At 40.9% G+C, this 19,355-nt stretch overlaps 1 long non-coding RNA gene across 2 annotated transcripts; it reads right to left on the reverse strand.

The window, feature by feature from the left end:
• Positions 1-460: 460 nt before the first annotated feature.
• On the reverse strand, positions 461-17,425 carry LOC105463378 (uncharacterized). Of its 2 annotated transcripts, none has more exons than XR_976293.2 (3): positions 16,566-17,425; positions 6,729-6,826; positions 461-1,010 (listed from the first exon to the last, which is right to left on the reverse strand). It is a non-coding gene; the product is annotated as an uncharacterized lncRNA (long non-coding RNA). The 2 variants fall into 2 exon arrangements; XR_011606519.1 differs by having other exon boundaries at positions 6,729-6,913.
• Between the last annotated feature and the right edge of the window lie 1,930 nt (positions 17,426-19,355).

Genomic DNA, 19,355 nt, shown 5'->3' on the forward strand with positions numbered 1-19,355 from the left:
CTGTTCCAACCTCTGTCAGTTACCCAGTTCCAAAGTTGCTTGCACATTCTAAGGTATCTTATAGCAATGCCCTACTACCTTGGTACCAATTCTCTGTATTAGTCCATTTTCACTTATAAAGAATACCTGAGACTGGGTAATTTAAAAAGAACAGAGGCTTAGTTGACTCAGAGTTCCACAAAGCTGAGAAGGCCTCAGGAAACTTACAATTATGGTGGAAGGCAAAGGGGAAGCAAGACATATCTTATATGGCAGCAGGAGAGAGAGAGAGCAGGGGAAACTGCCATTTTTAAATCATTAGATATTGTGAGAAATCCCTCACTGTCATAAGAACAGCATGGGGGAAACTGTCCCCATGATCCAGTCACTTCCCACCAGGTCCTTCCTGGACACATGGGGATTACAATTGGAGATGAGAATTGGATGGAGACACAGAGCCAAACCACATCAGTGCTTGAAACCCAGTCAGTACTTTATTTCATCATTTAAGAAAAGTGTGTTGGTTGTCTCCCGTGTGACTGTCCTGTCCTGGGTTCTGGGGAGACACATCTGCCTAAGGACAGAGGCCATTCTCTCATGGGGCTTACACAGGGATGGGGGCAGGGGAGGGGGAGGGCAACCCTGTCAGATGGGGCCAGTGACAGGAATGGAGGATGGAGGTCAAGGAAGGCCTCTCTCATGAGGTGCACCTGGTCAGAGTTCAAAAGAAACAAGAACCAGCCAGGCATAGACCAGGAGAGAAGCAGACAAATGGCAAGCACCAAGGCCTTGAGGTGGGAATGTGCTTGGGATGCTCAGGAACAACGCAGAGGCCACAGTGGCAGAAGTAGAGGCCTTGAACGGGAGGCTGGTGGAGAAGCTGTCCCGCAGCAGGCCTGCTAGGGGAGCTGGTAATCACAGTCAGCACTTCGGATTTTACTTCAAGTGAGCACAGGAAGCCTCTGGAAGGTTTTTGTGGACAGAAGAGTGTCATCTTTTTGGAGTCACTCAGGCTTCAGATGAATATTAGCCTAAAGGAAAGAAGGGCAACATGGTTATTATAATTATTATTATACCATCACTGTGATTGTACTATCATTAATATTATAGTTATTATGAGTAAAATGAAAAATTACATTTGGTGTAGAAATGAGAAGCTGGAATGGAAAGGTCTGAGCCAGTGCTTCTCTACCTAAGTGGACATCAGAATCCCCTGAAGGCCCTGCTCAAACACCTGCTCAAACATCTATTCAACCACTTGCTCAAGCACCTGCTCAGACGCCTACTCAAATACTCAAACGTGGATTCCTGGGCTCTGCCACAGGGGTCTGCCTTGGCCTGTCTGCAGTGAAACCAGCAATGCAGATACTAACAAGCTCCAAGAGAATAGCACTGCTGCTTGTCCCTGTTCACACAGACCAGCCTCATCTAAATGACATTGAGTCACACATTGTACTTTCTTAATATCAATCATAGAATATCCTAGTGGAGAAAAAAAGGCGAGAATGTCTGTTTGGCTGAAGGTGATAATGAGATGATTGAAATGTGAGTAGTATTAAGTAACTGTTTGATTGGAGGAAAATAATAACTCCTGATGGATAAACATTGACTTACATTTTGCTAGTGCTTTGCACTTCAGAAAGAATTCATGATCTCATTGAATTCTTACAACTTAGGACAGATTGGGTTTATTTGGCAGACAAGGAAAGGGTGTAGAATAGAAAACCAATCTCCTAAAGACACAAAGATAATGAATGAGGAGCATGGCCTTGGACCCCAATGCTCCAGTTGGCATTAAGTGTGTTTTTCCACTATACATCGCTGCCCCTCAAGAAGGTCAATGAGGATTGGTGTTACTTTTTTTTTTTTTTTTTTTGAGACGGAGTTTCACCCTGTTGCCCAGGCTGGAGTGCAGTGGCATATCAGCTCACTGCAACCTCTGCCTCCTGGGCTCAAGCAATTCTCCTGCCTTAGCCTCCTGAATAGCTGGGATTACAGGCATGCACTACCACATCCAGCTAATTTTTTATATTTTTTGTAGAGACAGGGTTTTGACATGTTGGCCAAGCTGGTCTTGAATTCCTGACCTCAAGTGATCTGCCCACCTCGGCCTCCCAAAGTGCTGGGATTACAGGTGTAAGCCCCTTCACCCGACCTGCCTCATGTTACATTTTGACATAGAAAAAGGCCAACTGAAATTGTTCAACAGATACCATGATATTCTCCCTCAAAACTCTCTCAAAATATCTAAGTATATACTCTTTACTATGCAAACTCATTAAACACAAAACAAAGCAATGGCCATCTGGAGATTGTTGCAAACCAAAGCAAAACAAGGAGCCATCACACCTGCTGGACATTGTCAGCGTTCAGATATGTGGATTTCACACTTTTGGATAGAGCTGACTACTTCTTTGAAACACTCACTATGAACACAAAAATATCCTCATGGTAATTTTTTTGTAGGAACAGTTTGTGTTGTAGGAAATGTTTATTAAAAGAATAAATGTAAGTTAAATACCTTATGTTATAGAGTGCTTCGTGATTCGAAAAACTCTTTTTTTAAAAAAATTTGCTGCCACAGCAAGCCTAGTAAAAAAAGAGTATCTAGTAGTTTTATGATCATCATTTTACAGATGAGAAAGCCGAGCTCTGGAGGGCTGGCAGCCCGCTCCCAGTCACAGGAGCCATCTGTTGTCAGACATTGATTATTGTATAGTGGATTGATTGGGTGTAACTACTTGACATTGCATGATAATGCTGGAATTAAAATATCTTTTCCTGTAAAATAAATTTTCCTGTATGTATTAGTTAGGATTCCCTGATTAAAAGTAACAGGAACTCAACCTTTGTAAGTGAAAAGGGATTTATTGTAAGGACCTCAGGTAGTTCCCAGAATCGAAGGGAAGCTGCAGAACTGGCCTTTGGGCAGACTGGAACGAAGGGCAGCTCTAGAGACCTGGTAAGCAGGAATGAATAGACACCTTGACATCTGGGTGTGGTGTCCGAGATGGGCAGAGAGCGTCTGGTTGGCCTAGATAGGTCACCACTGACGGCAAGGGACAGGAAAAAAAATGCCTTGGTTTACAGTGTTGGCAAGACTGAGGCAGTGCAGGGGGTTAAATCCCTAATGTAAAATGAGGGTGCTATGACCAGAAGAAGGAACAAACACGGGGCTGGCAAAATGACATCTGTCCACTCTTCCTGCTCCACAGCCCTGGCTTACTCTTAGTGATGCTGAATGCAAAGTAGCTGAAGCTAATCTGTGCAATTTCCCCATGCACCTTACTCCTAACAAGAGGGAAAATATGTGAATAAATGCAGAGTTGGGTAAAATCCCAAAGAACTTGAAATTTCCTAGCCAACAGAAATAACTGTTTTATAATTGTTGCTGTTTTCTTCTAGAGAATATAGCTATCAAAGCTGAATAGAACATTAGGAGCTCTGTAATTAATGGTCTGAATTAGGTTTGATTTTGTATTTAGCCAAATTTCGAATGATTGAGGACCTGTGAGTTATAAATTCTGAGTTTAAAGGATAGAAGCCAGTTATTTCAGCCTGAAAATAATTTTCTACAAGTAAATCAAGGAAATAGAATTTGGGTTTCTGGTTTGCCTACCTAATCAGAAGTCAAATTGAAAACACTTTATTATAAAATGACAAGATACGATTTTCTCTCCGTGTTAACTATACCTCAAGTCCAGATAGAATTTATATACTTGATACTAATGGAGTATATCATACACATTTCAGTTGCATTCTTTGCCAATGCCTATAGTTAATTTCTGCTTATATATGCTATTGTTCATTCAATAAATATTTGAGAGTTTACCTCATGCTAGACTCTATGTTAGGTACTGGATGCAAAGATAGAAGGTTGAATAGAACCATAAAGAGATCATAATCTGGACAGCATGTATGGAGAACAAACAATACATCTACTGATTGCCTTGCACATAATAGCACCCCAAGATAGACATGATTATTCTCTTTGCATAAAAAAGGTTATATCTAAAGTCTTCAGAACTGAAGGTGGCAGTGCTGGAATTTATATCCTGTGCTCCAAAGCTTGTGCTATTTTAAAAAAAAAAGACTTGGCTTTCTCAAAGGAGTTAGATTTGTACCAATGGCATACACTTTGATCAGTGCTCTAAGATTGGACACACAGCAGTGGGGCCACAGTAGAGTGCATGATTCTTTCTTCCTGGAGAGATGGTGACAATTGACTTAGGCCTTGAAGATTATGTCACGTTGTGCCAAGCAAAGAGGGGAAGAAAAGACATTGCATCTAGAAAAAAACAATTTGCCAAAAAGAGCATAGAGACATAAAACACACAATTTTCATGGAAGGACTAATAGCCACATGGTAGGCTATATGCTGTAATGAGAACCTGAGGATGATGCTGAAAAGACAGGCCAGAGCAGGTTCATGAAGGTCACAAAAGTCATCCAAATTAGTTTTGTATTCCCTGCATGCTAGCTTGGTTTTTAAGCAGAACATGGTCAGATTAGTGCTATATAAGATACAAAATATCACTGGCTATGTGGAAAATGGGTAGAAAGGGAAGATGTCAGAGTGAAGAGGAGCAGAGTGAGAATAGTACAAAGGCTTATTGAGAAGGAAAGTCAAGAACAGATTGGAGATGCTGATGAGGTGGCGTACACTTGGTCAAAAGGGGCCTGAGGAAGGTGAGTGGGTGCTAAAGCCATCCATTCTTGGTCTGTCAGGAATAGTGCCTAAATAAGGAGCAAGTGCATATTCCAATGTTGCTTGCTCAATTTATTCTTGTACTCTCAAAATACTAACTGTGGCTGAATGTGGTCATTTGGCAGGAATTATCAACTGATACTTTCATTTTCTCAATGTAAAAGATACAGATTATAAGCCTAGGGGACAGAGAAAGAGAGAGAGGGAAGGGAGGGAGAGAGAGACAAAGAGAGAGAGAGAGAGTATATTAGAATTAGTTTTCTTTTAATTTGGAATATACATGAATACATTCTCAATATCGACAGTGAAAAATAATCAAGTACTAAATTCTATGTATTAGTAACATAATTATAATCAAAACAGTGGTTATCAACAATAATGCACCTAATTTTACAACTTTGGTTTTTTTAGTTCTAGTTTTACAACTTTGGCTTTTTAAATTCTAATTTTCTAAAAACTATGAGATATAATCTCACAGATATAATTATATCTCATAGTTTTTAGAAAATATATACATTACAGAATGATATGTAGTCACCTAAGTACATATGTTTTTTCTTTTAGAATCGTATCTAATTCAAAGAAAATACAACACAACCTAATATCTTACCCAAACTCTTAGGGTAGACTAAGAAAGAGAATACTAAGGGAAGACGGAATTGTTTTCAACTGAGATCTTCCAGGAATTATTGAGGGTAGAAAAAGAAGATTAAGAACAAGAGAAAGTAGATGCCAAGAAGAAAAGAGAAGGGTGGCAAATATAAAAAAACATGATTTTAAAAAATATTTATTTAAGCATCTTCACTTTCAGAACTATTTTCACAAAATATTTTTTTCACTTTGTAAAATACATTTTATAACATTTTTCATAGTCTAGACATCCTAAATCCTAAGTAGCATTTCACAATGAATAGGTCAATAGCGGAGGGAAAATAGACAACCTAAAATCACAAAGATGTGGTGAAAATATTATAGAAATATTTAAATAGCATCAACAGTGCTTAAATTAGATGAATATATTGCATCCATTTGACATCAAATAGAATCTTTCCCTCCCCACTGGCTGTCAACAAAATCACAACTTTAAGTCTGTTAATCTCTACGAAAATATCTGAGGCTATTTTTTTCTCATGGAAGTAGGCTGACATCTGTGAAATACAGGTGGTAGGTTCTTGTTGCATTTTTTTACTGTGTTTTTTGAACATTTTAAATATTTAATAATTACATATTTAAATGATTGATAGTAAAAAGGAATATTTGTCGGTGCAGAATGATAAAAAATTTTAAAGAAAGAAGTTGAAGAGGATCTTCACATTGGTTTGTTCAAGCTTGGCATGACAGGCTCAGAGACATTCTGTGATCACGCAGCCTGGCAAAAACCACATTTCTCTAAATGCTCCTTTAATTCTAGAAAGGAGGACAAGCTTTATTACGTTTCGACACAACCTCTGAGATACTTTTCTATGTGTTTGCTTGAGTGTGTATCACTGCATATGCTGACCGATAAGCTTCAACTTTTATTAAAATAAAAGGATGACTAAGCAAAGTACAAAGTTCTCTTTTACTTCTACAGTATAATATAATGTGCTTAATATTTTCCTTCGCTTTTTAACTGTTTAAACTAATGTGATTAAGTGCAGTGAAGATGTCAGAGAGACCCAAGTAAAATTTTTACAGATTTTTTTTAATGTTCAAAACTTTGGTTGAATTTTTGATAAAAGATAAATAACAACTAATTTTTATATTAGTTTATTAAATAAACTAATGAATGGTTTAATTATGAGGTATTATAGTGGAGTGTGCCACTGCACTCTGGCCTGGATAACAAAGTGAGACACTGCCTCAAAAAAAAAAAAAATCAAGGTTGTTATTTTTCAGGTCATATTCTGCCATTTTCAGTAAGATATAATGCAAGATGCCTTGACAAAATCTGACCAACAGAAAGGAGTATTTGAAGCCACTTTATGAAAGATTAGTACATAACTTTAAGTCTTCCTTAATATATAAAAGTACCATATTGTAAAATAAATTCTCCACCTACCATCTCAGGTGGTCCTGTTTAAACACAAGGCGAAAATGGTATTCTTCTGTTCAAATATTGGAGTGGCTTCCTGGTTCCTCAGAATAAATGCCAAAGTTCTGGAAAAGATCATCATGCCACTGACATCCTGGTGCTAGTCTGGCTTTCACAGTTAAGCCTGGGTGTTCCATACTGTTGAACACAAACTATTTCACAGAACACAAAAATCAGACAAGGTCATTCTGCGGTCATGATTGATTAAGACAATTTCCCTTTGTAAGAAATTCAGAGGTCGGGCGTAGTGGCTCACGCCTGTAATCCCAACACTTTGGGAGGTCGAGGCAGGTGGATCACGAGGTCAGGAGATCAAGACCATCCTGGCTAACACAATGAAACCCCATCTCTACTAAAAATACAAAAAAATTAACCAGGTGTGGTGGCGATTGCCTGTAGTCCCAGCTACTCGGGAGGCTGAGGCAGGAGAATAGCGTGAATCTGGGAAGCAGAGCTTTCAGTGAGCCGAGAGTGTGCCACTGCACTCTAGCCTGAGTGAAAGAGCGAGACTCCGTCTCAAAAAGAAAAAGAAAAAGAAATTCAGAAAGTAAGTGACAAGCTCCTGCACTCCATGAAAACTGACTCGCCAAAGTTGGTAGGGAACGTTGAGACACCCACTCACTGGGGTCCCTGTCCCTAGTGCAGTGCCATATAATCAGAAAAAGACCTCTTAGCTCCTGGTTTCTCCCAAGGGAGGAAGGGGTTGGTTCCCATATCCAGCACCCCAACTTTCCCAAGGGGGCTCCCCAGAAGATCGACCACTGTCCTGCTATATTGAAAGCTCAGACAGGTCTACCACAGCTTACCATCCTGGAGGGGAGTGGAAACAGCAGCTTGGGCTGGCAACGACCATAGCTCCCCATCCCGCTCCCCATAGAGTGGTTGAAAAAAAATCATAGCTGCTTGCCTCTTCCTGGGAAGGTAAAGATTCTGTAGAGGCCCCCAGAATCTCTGCCCAGTCTGATTGATGGGGGTCATCTCCTGAATGAGGCCAGTCCATGAAGACCAGCAGAGGTGGCTGCTTTGTCTAATGAGCAGACACCAACACAAAGAGTACAAGAAAAACAAAACACAAAGAAAGACAGCAAAAGAGGAAAAGAAATGCTCATGATCTCTAATTATTAGGGAAATGCAAATCAAAACCACAACAAAGTATCATCTCATTGACACCTGCTGGGATGACTATTATCAAAAAACAAAAGACAACTGTTAGCAAGAATGTGGAAACTTTGCACACTGTTGGCAGGAATGCAAAATGCTGTAGCCACTATGGAAAACAGTATGGAGGTTCTTCAAAAACTTAAAATGAGAACTACCATATGATCCAACCATCCCACTCCTAGGTATTCAAAAGAATTGAAATCAGGATCTTGCAGAGATGTCTGCCCTCCCGTATTCATTTGCAGCATTATTCACAACAGCCAAGAAGTGGAAACAATCTAACTGTTGTTTAATCATCAATGGATGAATGGATAAAGAAAATGTGGCATGTCAGGCACAGTGGTGCATGCCTATAGTTCCAGCTATTCAGGAGGCTGAGGCAGGAGGACTGCTTGAGTCCAGGAGTCCCAGACCTGGGCAAAATAGCGAGACCCCATCTCTAAAAACAAAAAGAAAAAAAAAGTATATACATAAACACACGTCTGTGTAATGAAATACTATTCAGCCTTTAAAAAGAAGAAAATTCTGCAATATGACACTATGAAAGACCTTGAGAGTGTTATGTTAAGGGAAGTAAGCCAGATATTTAAAGACAAGTACTGTATGATTCCACTTATATGAGGTATCTTAAATAGTCAAATTCATTAAATTAAAGACTGAAATGGTGGTGACAAGGGCTTGGTAATAGGGAAATGTGGACATGGGGAAATCAACAGACATAAAGTTTCAGTTAAACAAGATGAATATACTGTAGAGATCTGCTGTATCACATCGTACCTAGAGTCAACAATAATATATTGTATACTTAAAATTTGTTAAAAAGAATAGATTTCATGCTAAGCATTCTTACCACAATAAAATGAAAAATTTTTGAAAAAAATATTTTTCAAACCACAAAATGACCAAACATCCCCCTCTCCTGGCTAGTATAAGTAACTGCTGCTTCTTTATAAATCACCGTGTCAGCCTTGCTTCTCATCTTGTAAGAAAAGATTAAGCCGTCCAACTGTAAAATTGCCCCTGCCTCCTGACAGTATTGATCCTTACCAAAGCCCCATTCCCTGAAACCCTCTTTCAAAATCACCTACTCCAAACCCAAATCCTATAATACTTTCTTTTCATCACCCTCTTCCTGAGACATCCACGGTTTTCCACGGTGTTTGTTTTTTCTCGCCGCAACAAGCACGATCCACCTTCCTCAACCACAGATGTGTTCCTGAGGGTCTTTGGTAGTTCTCTAATAAGATGTAGCTGTTTGCCTTTTGCTATGCATACAAAAACTTTAAAAATAGACATAAAAAGAGGCTTTTGTGCTGAGCTTTTAACTTTTTTTTCCTAGCAACCAATACATAGCACTGAGTGGTTACCAGGCACCTTCTATCTTAATTAACATGTCTACAAAAATGTAGAGATTTGTCTTTTTGTTCCATATGTCTGCTTTGCAGGTATTTGGCTATCTGTGGTTGCTTTTTGCTAGTATTCACATATCTATCAAAACACTAGGGTGAGGCTCATTATTATTGGTATAAATGTATTTTTCAAATTTTTCTTACTGATAGTTTCAGTTTTTGTGTGATTTATTGTTAGGTCTGATTTTTTTCTTCCTGTCCTATATGTGACTGATAATGAGCTTGGGTTTTTTTGTTGTTGTTGTTGTTGTTGTTTGGAGACAGAGTCACTCTGTCACCCAGACTGGAGTGCAGTGGTGAGAATTCAGCTCACTGCAACTTCTGCCTCCTGGGTTCAAGCATTTCTCCTGCCTCAGCCTCTGGAGCAGCTGGGATTACAGGCACGCACCACCATACCCAGGTAACTTTCTGTATTTTTAATTTGAAATTAAATTTTAAAATTAAATTTTGATTAAAATTTAATAGAGACAGGGTTTTGCTATGTTGGCCAGGCTGGACTTCCTGGCCTCAAGTGATCCGCTTGCCTCAGCCTTCCAAAGCGCTGGGATTACAGGTGTGAGCCACACACCCAGCCACGAGCTTGTTTTAGGTGTAAGAGTGAGAACTCTACCATTTCTTATTTTTAGTTTGTGTTTTTATTGTTGCCATTATCTTCAATTCGTGATTTCTTCACATGAATCTGTTTAGTCTCCTGTTCATTTTGTAGTGTTGGTTTAGTTAGTATCAGATAATGTAATCTGCAAATACATTTAACTAAGCTCAACCAAACCATAAACTATTACAATATGTTGAAAGCAAACAGAGAGAAGGTGGATGCCCTTGATCCCAGATGTAGTGGATGTCGCACTGTTCTTTGGGGAGGCCTGGCAACTGTTCTTGAAAAGTGGCCACACAGGCCTCATGACGACACAGAGTCAGTCCTAACCGAACACTTTTGAAGTTCATTTGCCTTTCTAATACATGAATACATGCGAAAAAGTTCTAGTATTTTCCTCATGCACCCAAATCAAGCAGCATGTTGTCTTTTCATTGTATCTTTAGTGAAGGGCTAATTTTCTCCCCTCTTCTTGGACAGATACTTTTCTAAGAATACAATAAAAATAAATCACTAGAAAAGTGATTGTTTTAAACATACAAAATACAAATAAATTTTTGTTATTATAAGATGCATAAAATGTAAAACTACTGTGTTATGTTGTCGCTGCACATGTTCTGAATGCTCGCTCTGATTTCCATTCTGATCTCACTGCAGGCCAAGAGTCTGCCGGGCAGCACCAGCCCTGCACCTCCCTCTTGGGAGCTTGGCCCGTTTAGAACCCTGAAGGAGACGACCGGCTCCATGAAGGCAGGAATGGCGGCAATACTGTTTCCCCCTGTGTATCCAGTATCTGCCATGAAGTCTGGAATGGAGAGTGTCCTCAACAAATATTTGTCCAGCGAGTGAATGAATATAAGCAGGAACAATATAAAAGGAGTGCCATTCATTCATTTACATTTATTGAGCATTATTATGTAGTAGACATTGGTTGAACTATTGGAGATAAAGCCTTGAACAAAATAGACTAAATACCTGGTCTCATGTTGTGTGGGAATATTCATTAACACTAAATGTTTATCCTAAATGTTAAGAATCAGGAATATGTATCAGGTAAATGTCTTTAAAAAGTTCATACCCTTTGGTCTCATTAATTCAGGAGAAAAATTCTAAACATATAGAAATATGTGTGTTATAGAAATATATATACAGAAACATATACTATGTATACAGAAAACAATTTATGCTCAATAGTAAAAAGTTTAAAATCTGCCACCTAAAAATCTGGCAGGCTAGAAAGGAATGTTTAAAGACAGTTTAAAAAGTCCACTTGATAGAGTATTATGCAACTGTTAAATTAGATTTCAATCATACTGAAGTATTTGTGGATGAAATGGTGTGTCTTGGGTTTGCTTCAAACCACTGCAGGAGGGAAGAAGGAAGAGGGTAAGTAAGTGAAGATTTAGATGCATCAGTGGCCTCTAGCCCAAACAGTGAACCTGTGCCTTTGCATTCTGACAGCAAATAATAGCAAAGCAGATACTTACATGGTGCCCAACACATGCCCAGCACCATGCTAAGTGTTGTAGTTATTTAGTTTTAATCTCACAAAAGCATGTTGAAGTTGGTACTACTGTTAGCACCAGTTTTCAGGGTAGGGAAATGAGGCACAGAGAGATGAAATAACCAGCCCCAAATCACACACTTGCTGAGTGACAGAGAGAGGCTTCACACTGGGCCCTGGAGTACATCCTATAAACTTCCACACACTACAGGTGTAACTACAAAACCCATGCCAGTGGATTTCCAGAAGACGCTTGGCTTCACCCCAAAGGTGAATGACAGCCTAATTCCTGTCAAAAGAGTACACAAGAGGAGGCTCTGAAATGACATCTTCATCTGCTTTTACCTTCCCATCAAATGTTTATTTAAAACCTCGCAAGGTCAACTGTTGTTCACATCTCAAAATACTTGTACCTCCCTAATCCCTGTTGAGCAATCTCTGCTGGAAAGAAGTGTCTACCAAGTCCTTGCCTTAGGAAAGGAATGTAGCCCAGCGTTGATGACAATGAAAGTCTTCTTTTCTCTTTGACATTTAGCTTCATGGATTGTGACACATCCTTTTTCCATGTGCCACATCCACAGAAACGAAGGCGTCACTGTTAACAGAAGCATGCCATGGTCAAGGGCTTCAGGTGGCTTGGCTTGGCCTAAGCATAGTTTATGATGCTTCACAGGTACTAATCCACTATGCACACTCACCTCCAAGCTTGTACATATGCTATTCCCTCTGCTAAGACCCTCTTCTCTGTCTTCACCTGGCTAACTGCTAACGCATCATTCAGGCCTCAGTTGAGATGCACTTCTTTTGATTCCTGAGTATCAGTCAAAGACTCCTTTAAATTACTCTGGGCTTTCCCTAACACACATGGATTGTAGTCACCTATTTACCTATATCAGCCCCAGGGTGTGTGCTCCAAGAGAGGAGGAACCATGTCAGAAATGTTCACCATTGTAATCTGAGCAATGGCACGGTTACTAGCCTGTAATATCCAACAAAAGACTGGATTAAAAAATGCTGTAAGGGTATCTCATTATGAATAGGATCCAGCATATCATTAGTATTCAAATGCTGCTAATAGCACATAACACTTAAGTAGCAACAAAGCCCAACAAGTTGTTCCTGATGCTACGTAGTTTATTCCATTTATAGACTGGGTATAAAAGAAGTTTGGGAAAACTAAGGAATTTATGAATGAATGTTTGTTAAATGGGAAAGGTTAAAAGATAGCAGGAAAACCAAATTAGGTTGTCTAGCAATACAAGATTATTATGTATTTATACAAACCCATTTTAGGGAAGTATTACATATGTTACCACAGAGTTACTCTAAGCACAGAGTTCATAGGAGAAAGTGATGGCAAGAGCTCAGATTTTGAGCACCCTTCTATTCATACCACACCAAAGAGTTTCCATTTTTTAATAGCCAGTGGTAAAAGGCATTCTGCAGGCACTCAGTGATCAAAAGACAAGGGAGTAACTTAGGGAGACTTATGTTTTTGTGTGAGGAAATGTCTGTACAGTGTGCGGGCAAACAAAGGCAGGGAGAACACTTTGGAAGCTCTTACAACAGTCTAGGAGAATTGATAAGGGCTGAATTAGGGCTGTTTCCTAAACGCGAATGATTACCTCGCATTTTTACTGTTTTTTGTATGTAGAGTAAACATTGGTCTTTTTTTTTTTTTCTTTTCAGTGATTCGTTTTAAAAGGAAAACTTATATTCTTACTACCACTGTAAGTAGCATGACAGTATTACTTGTCATAAACAGAAAGTAGAAATAAAAAATAAACTCAGGAAAACAAAACCAGGCTCTTGAATCCTACCTCAGCCAGAGGCCAAATTAGAAAGGTTGCTAGGCTGCTAATCTCTCACACCACCAAGTTCCCTTCCCTTGCTGGATGCTGCGATCAGCCCAGTTAAAGAAAATGTTAAGTAATTTCAGGCAAACAGTATAAAAAGTGAAAGATATGAAAGAGAAAAGTATACATATATATGGCAGAAATGATGGAAGTCACAGAAATGGCAGAAAAAAGTTATTTTAAATAAATATATGGTTAATAAATAATGGTTAAGAATCTATAAGATTATGGGCTCCAAATTCTTTGACTCAAACTTGATTTAGATCATAGTTGAAACTAAGAATCATAAGTTTTTCACTAAGAAAACCTTGACAAATGCACTTTAACAATACAAAGTAACGGTTTATCCATTATTTTGTGTTTAGAAAGAAAGACAAGAGAGTTGGGCCAGCAGCCAGAGCCTGTAATCCAGGACTGATCACTTGAGGCTGCCAGGAATTTGAGGCTGCAGTGAGTTATGATCCTTCCAAGAAAAATATGAAGAAAATTACATCTCTAGTCACTCTATGTTTCTGTAGCTCTTTCCTTCTATTTCTTAATAACAACAAAAAACACTTTTCTATGCAAATGGAAGGTTTATCTTAGTAATTCCAAGGATTCATAACCTTAAGATTTTGAAACTATATTTTAAGCATATTAGTTGTAGAAAATTATTTGTTTCCTTAAAGTTATAAGCAATTTTTCTTAAAGGAGATTTATTTTAGTCAACTGTCATGTCATAGTGAACTACTAAGACCTCGTAGATTTTATTACAATTAAGTATGCTATTATTTATCAGCAGGTCTTTTTTTTTTTTTTGTAACTGAGTTAGAAACATCTAAAAGTATTCCCTTGTCCTTGCACAAGGTACTATTTAAGTGAAATATGTAAGTACTTTGACAACTTAGCTTTAATATATCATGAAAACAATCCTAGTTTTTCACAAACTAAAAGATAACACAATGTAAAGGAGAATACAAAATCATCTAAATCTAAATTCATTCAATCCTGTGTTAGTCAGTTTCCACTGCTGTAACATAAACTTATTTCTCACACTCATGGAGGCTGGAAGTCCAAGATTAAGGCACCAGGAGATGCCGGGTCTGGTGAGGGCCTGTTTCCTGGTTCTTAGGCGGCTGTCTTTTTGCTGTGTCTTTACATGGTGGAGTGGGGAGGCAGCTCTTTGGGGTCTCTTTCACAAGGGTACCAACCCCATTCATAAGGGCTGCACCCTCATGACCCAATCACCTCCAAGGACCCCAACTCCCAATACCCTCACGCCAGGGATTAGGTTTCAACATATGAATTTTCAGAGGACACAAATACTCAGACCATAGTAAACCCACTTTTCCTTCCTAATAAGTGGGTAAAAGTGCACTGCAGGAGGGCCTGGATTTCAGTCAGTTGAAGGGAGAAGTGCGTGCGCCACTGCCCAAGCGTCCAGCAGAGGGCAGGGCAGCTGCATCTGAGCGCCACTGGAGGGCAGGGCTGGAACAGGATGTGGCTGAGCCTCGGGCCAGGAAGAGCAAGTGCTGCTCCCCTGCAGAGGGGAAATCTCCTTCCTTACCACTAAGCAGATAGGCAGTGCCTGTGGCTGTGCAATCGCAGGGTTTATGCTTTTTAGAAGAGAGGACAGAATGTTGCTACAACGGTGGAATTGAACCGATTATGGTGAATAGAACTCAAGTCATTCTGGGGAATTGCTGGACTAATAAGCGAGTAGCTAAAGGAAAGCTAAGTCCCTATCAGTTTACTTATAAGAAAACTAAAATGAAGCTCAGCGCTTTCCTTACATGCAGGAAAGACGGGCCCAGACCATGGCCTTTGCCCCTTAGGTCGTCCTAGGGTGTCCCCTCCATACCCTCCAGCGACGAGGGACTCACAGTTCCTTTCCCAAGCTGCCCATGCGCATCCCCAGGGTCTTGTGCTCCTCTTCCTGGGGCTATGCCCCAGAGGCTGGCCTTGGCCCCCGTCTGTATCCTTAGGCCAGAGGAGGACTGGCCCAGCAGGGGCTTTTGAGAGTCACAGGCTGCAGTGGTGCGGGAGGGAGCCGGCGGCTAGCGGAAAGCGAGGCCACCCGGTCCACCACTGCATCCTAGAGGAGCACTCAGAGATACCCAGAGCTGGAACGTGATGCCTGGACTCCCTCACTATTAGGAAAGGTATGAGGCTAGAACAGGCATTTTAAAACAGCTTTTAGCTTGACTTATAGCTTCTAATTTGTACTATTGCCCCTGACCTCACAAAAGTCATGGAAATCGTGACAGAATCCGTCTCATAGGTTGGGTGTAATAATGGAAGTCTGAAAGGAGTTCAGAGAAGGGAAATACAAATAGTGAAAATGTGCCAGCAGGTCAGACCTACCCGGGAAGCAGGGCATCTGGGTCGAACAGCCCTAAAAGCAGAGCGCAATTCAGAAACAGATGGAGCAGTTCAGCCTGTGCCACATGCACTAGCTGGCTAAGGCTGCCGGAAAAAAGTACCAAGCACTGGGAGTGCTAAGCCAACGGACATTTATTTCTTCATAATTCTGGAGGCTCTAGAAGGCCAAAATCAAGGTGAGGACAGGGGAGATTTCTCCCGAAGTCTCTCTCCAGGGCCAGTAGAGAGCATCTCCCTGTGTCCTCACACAGCCTTCCCTGTGTGTGTATGTGTCCTCATCTCTTCCTCTTATAAGGACACCAGTCATACTGAATTAGTTACCACCCATAGGACCTCATCTGAACTTTATCCATTTTTGTTTTGTTTTGTTTTGTTTTGTTTTGAGATGGAGTCTCGCTCTGTAGCCCAGGCTGGAGTGCAGCGGCGCAATCTCTGCTCACTACGACCTCCACCTCCCAGGTTCAAGCTATTCTCCTGCCTCAGCCTCTGAATAGCTGGGATTACAGGTGCCCGCCACCATGCTGGGCTACTTTTTGTATTTTCAGTAGAGATGGGATTTCGCCATGTTGGCCAGGCTGGTCTTGAACCCCTGACCTCAGGTGATCCGCCCGCCACGGCCTCCCAAAGTGCTGGGATTACAGGCGTGAGACACCAATCCCAGCCTGAACTTCATCTCTTTAGAGACCCCCATCTCCAAAAACATTCACATTTTGAGGTACTGGGAGTTAGAACTACAACATAGGAGTTGAGCGGTGCAAGGCCTGGGGAGACACAGCTCAGTCCATGATCCCGGCCTCAGGGAAATTTTACCCTCGGCATACGCAGCGGTTTCCGTTTCCATTCTGTACCCGTGGTGAAACTCCAGGTGTGGACTTTGTTCCTTAGGAGGAAAGAGCACCGCGTGCAAAGGACACTTACCCTGCCAGCGGACTTATATTCTGGAACCATTCCGTCGGTCTCTTCGAATTTCGATGCAATTCCTAGATCTGAAAGTTTCTGAACAAAATGATAAAATCAAATTCCTGAAACTGCGAAACTGAAGACGGGCCCCTGGTTTCACTGCCATACAGGTTTCGTCTGTGGAGAGGGGGCCGTCACACAGGTTCTACCGTGATTTGCCCGCCCTTGGGGGACCCTCTTTCCCACCGCATGCGCCCTGCTCCAGCGCCCCTGCGGGTGTTGGGGGCGCGCAGGAGGCCCGCACTACGCACCGCGCTGGCTGCAGTGACGCCCCCTACTGACCGCCGTGGGCTGCACATGGCGCTCCTTCCACTGCCCTCCGGCGCGGAAAAGCAGTTACCATGGAGAGGAGAGAAGGAGAAAGAAGACAGGGAGGAAGAGAGAGACCTCTGCCCTGGGGGACCAAGGGGACACATGGGGCGCATTAACTGAGGGGCGGTGGCATCTCCGACGCTGAGACTCCAGCTGCCTCGGTAGAGAAGAGTGGAAAGGACCCAGCCTTGGCGTCATCAGACCTGGGCTCAAAAACGACTCTGCTTCCTACGAGCTGTACAATTTCAGGCGCCGCGGTGAACATTCACGACGCACGTTTCTCATCTGTAGCTTCACTGCCCCGTGCAGTGGCTACCGACCGCAGGTGGTCATTGAGGCTTGAAATGTGGCTCTCCAAACAGAGGATCTATAACTGTAAAATTCACAAAAGATTTCAAGAAATTAGCACAAAAAGGAAGAATGTGAAATATCTCATTAACTATTTTTATGTTGATCACATTAGAAATAACATTTTGGATATATTGGGAAAACACTGAAATTAATTCTACCGGTTGCTTTTACTCGTTAATGTGGTTACCTGAAAATGTAATAATACTACATGTCCGGCTCGCATTTTCTTTCTACTTAACAGCACTGATCTAGAGCGCGGGAGGGATGGCCATCTGTCCTGCGGCAGCCGGAACAGTCTTGAATGATGCCCAGTGCCCTTACGAAATCATCCAGTTTCACACTTTTACTGGGTTTTAAAAAAATTTTACAGCAGTACTAATAGGTGCATTAAAAGAAGTTGGAATGGGTTTGTGGACCTGCACTCCATACTTCCTGCTCAGTCGGCTACTAGTGTGTGAGACACCTGTGATCACAGAGGCTGACTGAGGTATGCTTGGTTCTGCCAGCACCTGCCTCTCCCTGACCCTGGCTAGTAGCAGTAGTACTCACACCTCCCTTTTACAGACACCTGCAGGCACTTGCAGATTAAAGAAAATTGTGCTCAGAAACTGCTGTGTTTACAAATAAGTGTGCATTCTGACAGCTGCAGCTTTTCTGTACATTGAAACAACACTGCAGCTGGTGTGGACACAACTGTCAATTATGTCTGCACCACAGCCAAATCCAAATCTTTTCTATGCCACAATTTTCTTGACTTAGTAAGATTCCTGTTTTTACCATGCCTCCGACTAAAATGTTTTGTATTATCATCCCCAAACACATTATCTTCTACTTGTCAAAATTTACCCTAGGCTAAGTGCTTCAACATCTGTAGAGAATTTTCTCAACTAAAAGTTATTATGGCCCATAGACTGAAGTCAGGGGAAAGTACCAATAATTTCAGGTTTATTAGCCCTAAATGCAACTTTGAAAAATACTGCTGGCAATTTTATTTTTAAAAACAAAATAAAAGCTGCATTAAAAAATAATATCAACCGGGCCTGATGGCTCACACCTGTAATCCTAGCACTTTGGGAGGCCGAGGCTGTCAGATCACTTGAGGTCAGGAGTTCAAGACCAGTCTGGCCAACATGATGAAACCGTCTCTACTAAAAATGCAAAAATTAGCCGGGCGTGGTGGCGCATACTTGTAATTCCAGCTACTTGGAAGGCTGAGATAGGAGAATCGCTTGAACCCGGGAGGCAGAAGTTGAAGGGAGCTGAGATCACACCACTGCACTCCCACCTGGGCCACAGAGTGTGATTCCATCTCAAAAAAAAAAAAAAGTTTCAGAAAAATACCAGTGCCATAGTGTTTCTTAAATGTCTAAAACATTAATTTAAACATTCAAATATATTCCAAAAATAATGATTCTGCTTATATTATTTTAATGATATCATCAATATAAGGTAGTTTTAAGTATTTTAACATATGTACATATACACTATTTTTGGAATTAATATTTGAAAATAGTTGTTAATGTAATTATGAGTCTGTCCCTATAATAATACCAATATGTTGATTAATAAATTGATATTTCAAAAATTATAAAATTTTCAGAATTTAGGGGCCCCTTTTCATTCTCAAAAGTGTCCCAGGTTAGGTGGTCTACCACATAGTCACCAAAGCCCGGGGACAATCATCTCCCTGGACGAACCTCAGGGAGACCATTAACCCTCCAGGGCTGGATGGCGACTCCATGGTGACATAATTAGGGACATTTTACATGCACAGCCTTCCAGCTGCATCAGTCCCCTTGTGGCTTCCCAGCCTCCTCTGGCTTTTCCCCTCATTTCCACATGCTTCACCTTCAAATGCCTCTACTATTAGTCTCAAAGTTATTACGCCTTATTACTATGTTAAAGTAGTCAATAACTACGAACTAAATGGTTAGCATACAAATCTCTCACTCAATTTGTCTTTTCTGAACAGCAAATCTTCTTTTAGGAACTTCATAATATCATATGGAACCAAGGGAAGTCTCTTTTTCTTTGAAATCATTAAATGATTTATAATGACAATTTATAATGAAATGACAAAATATA

Source organism: Macaca nemestrina, chromosome 8 (genome assembly GCF_043159975.1).
Source record: "Macaca nemestrina isolate mMacNem1 chromosome 8, mMacNem.hap1, whole genome shotgun sequence".
Taxonomy (NCBI): domain Eukaryota; kingdom Metazoa; phylum Chordata; class Mammalia; order Primates; family Cercopithecidae; genus Macaca; species Macaca nemestrina.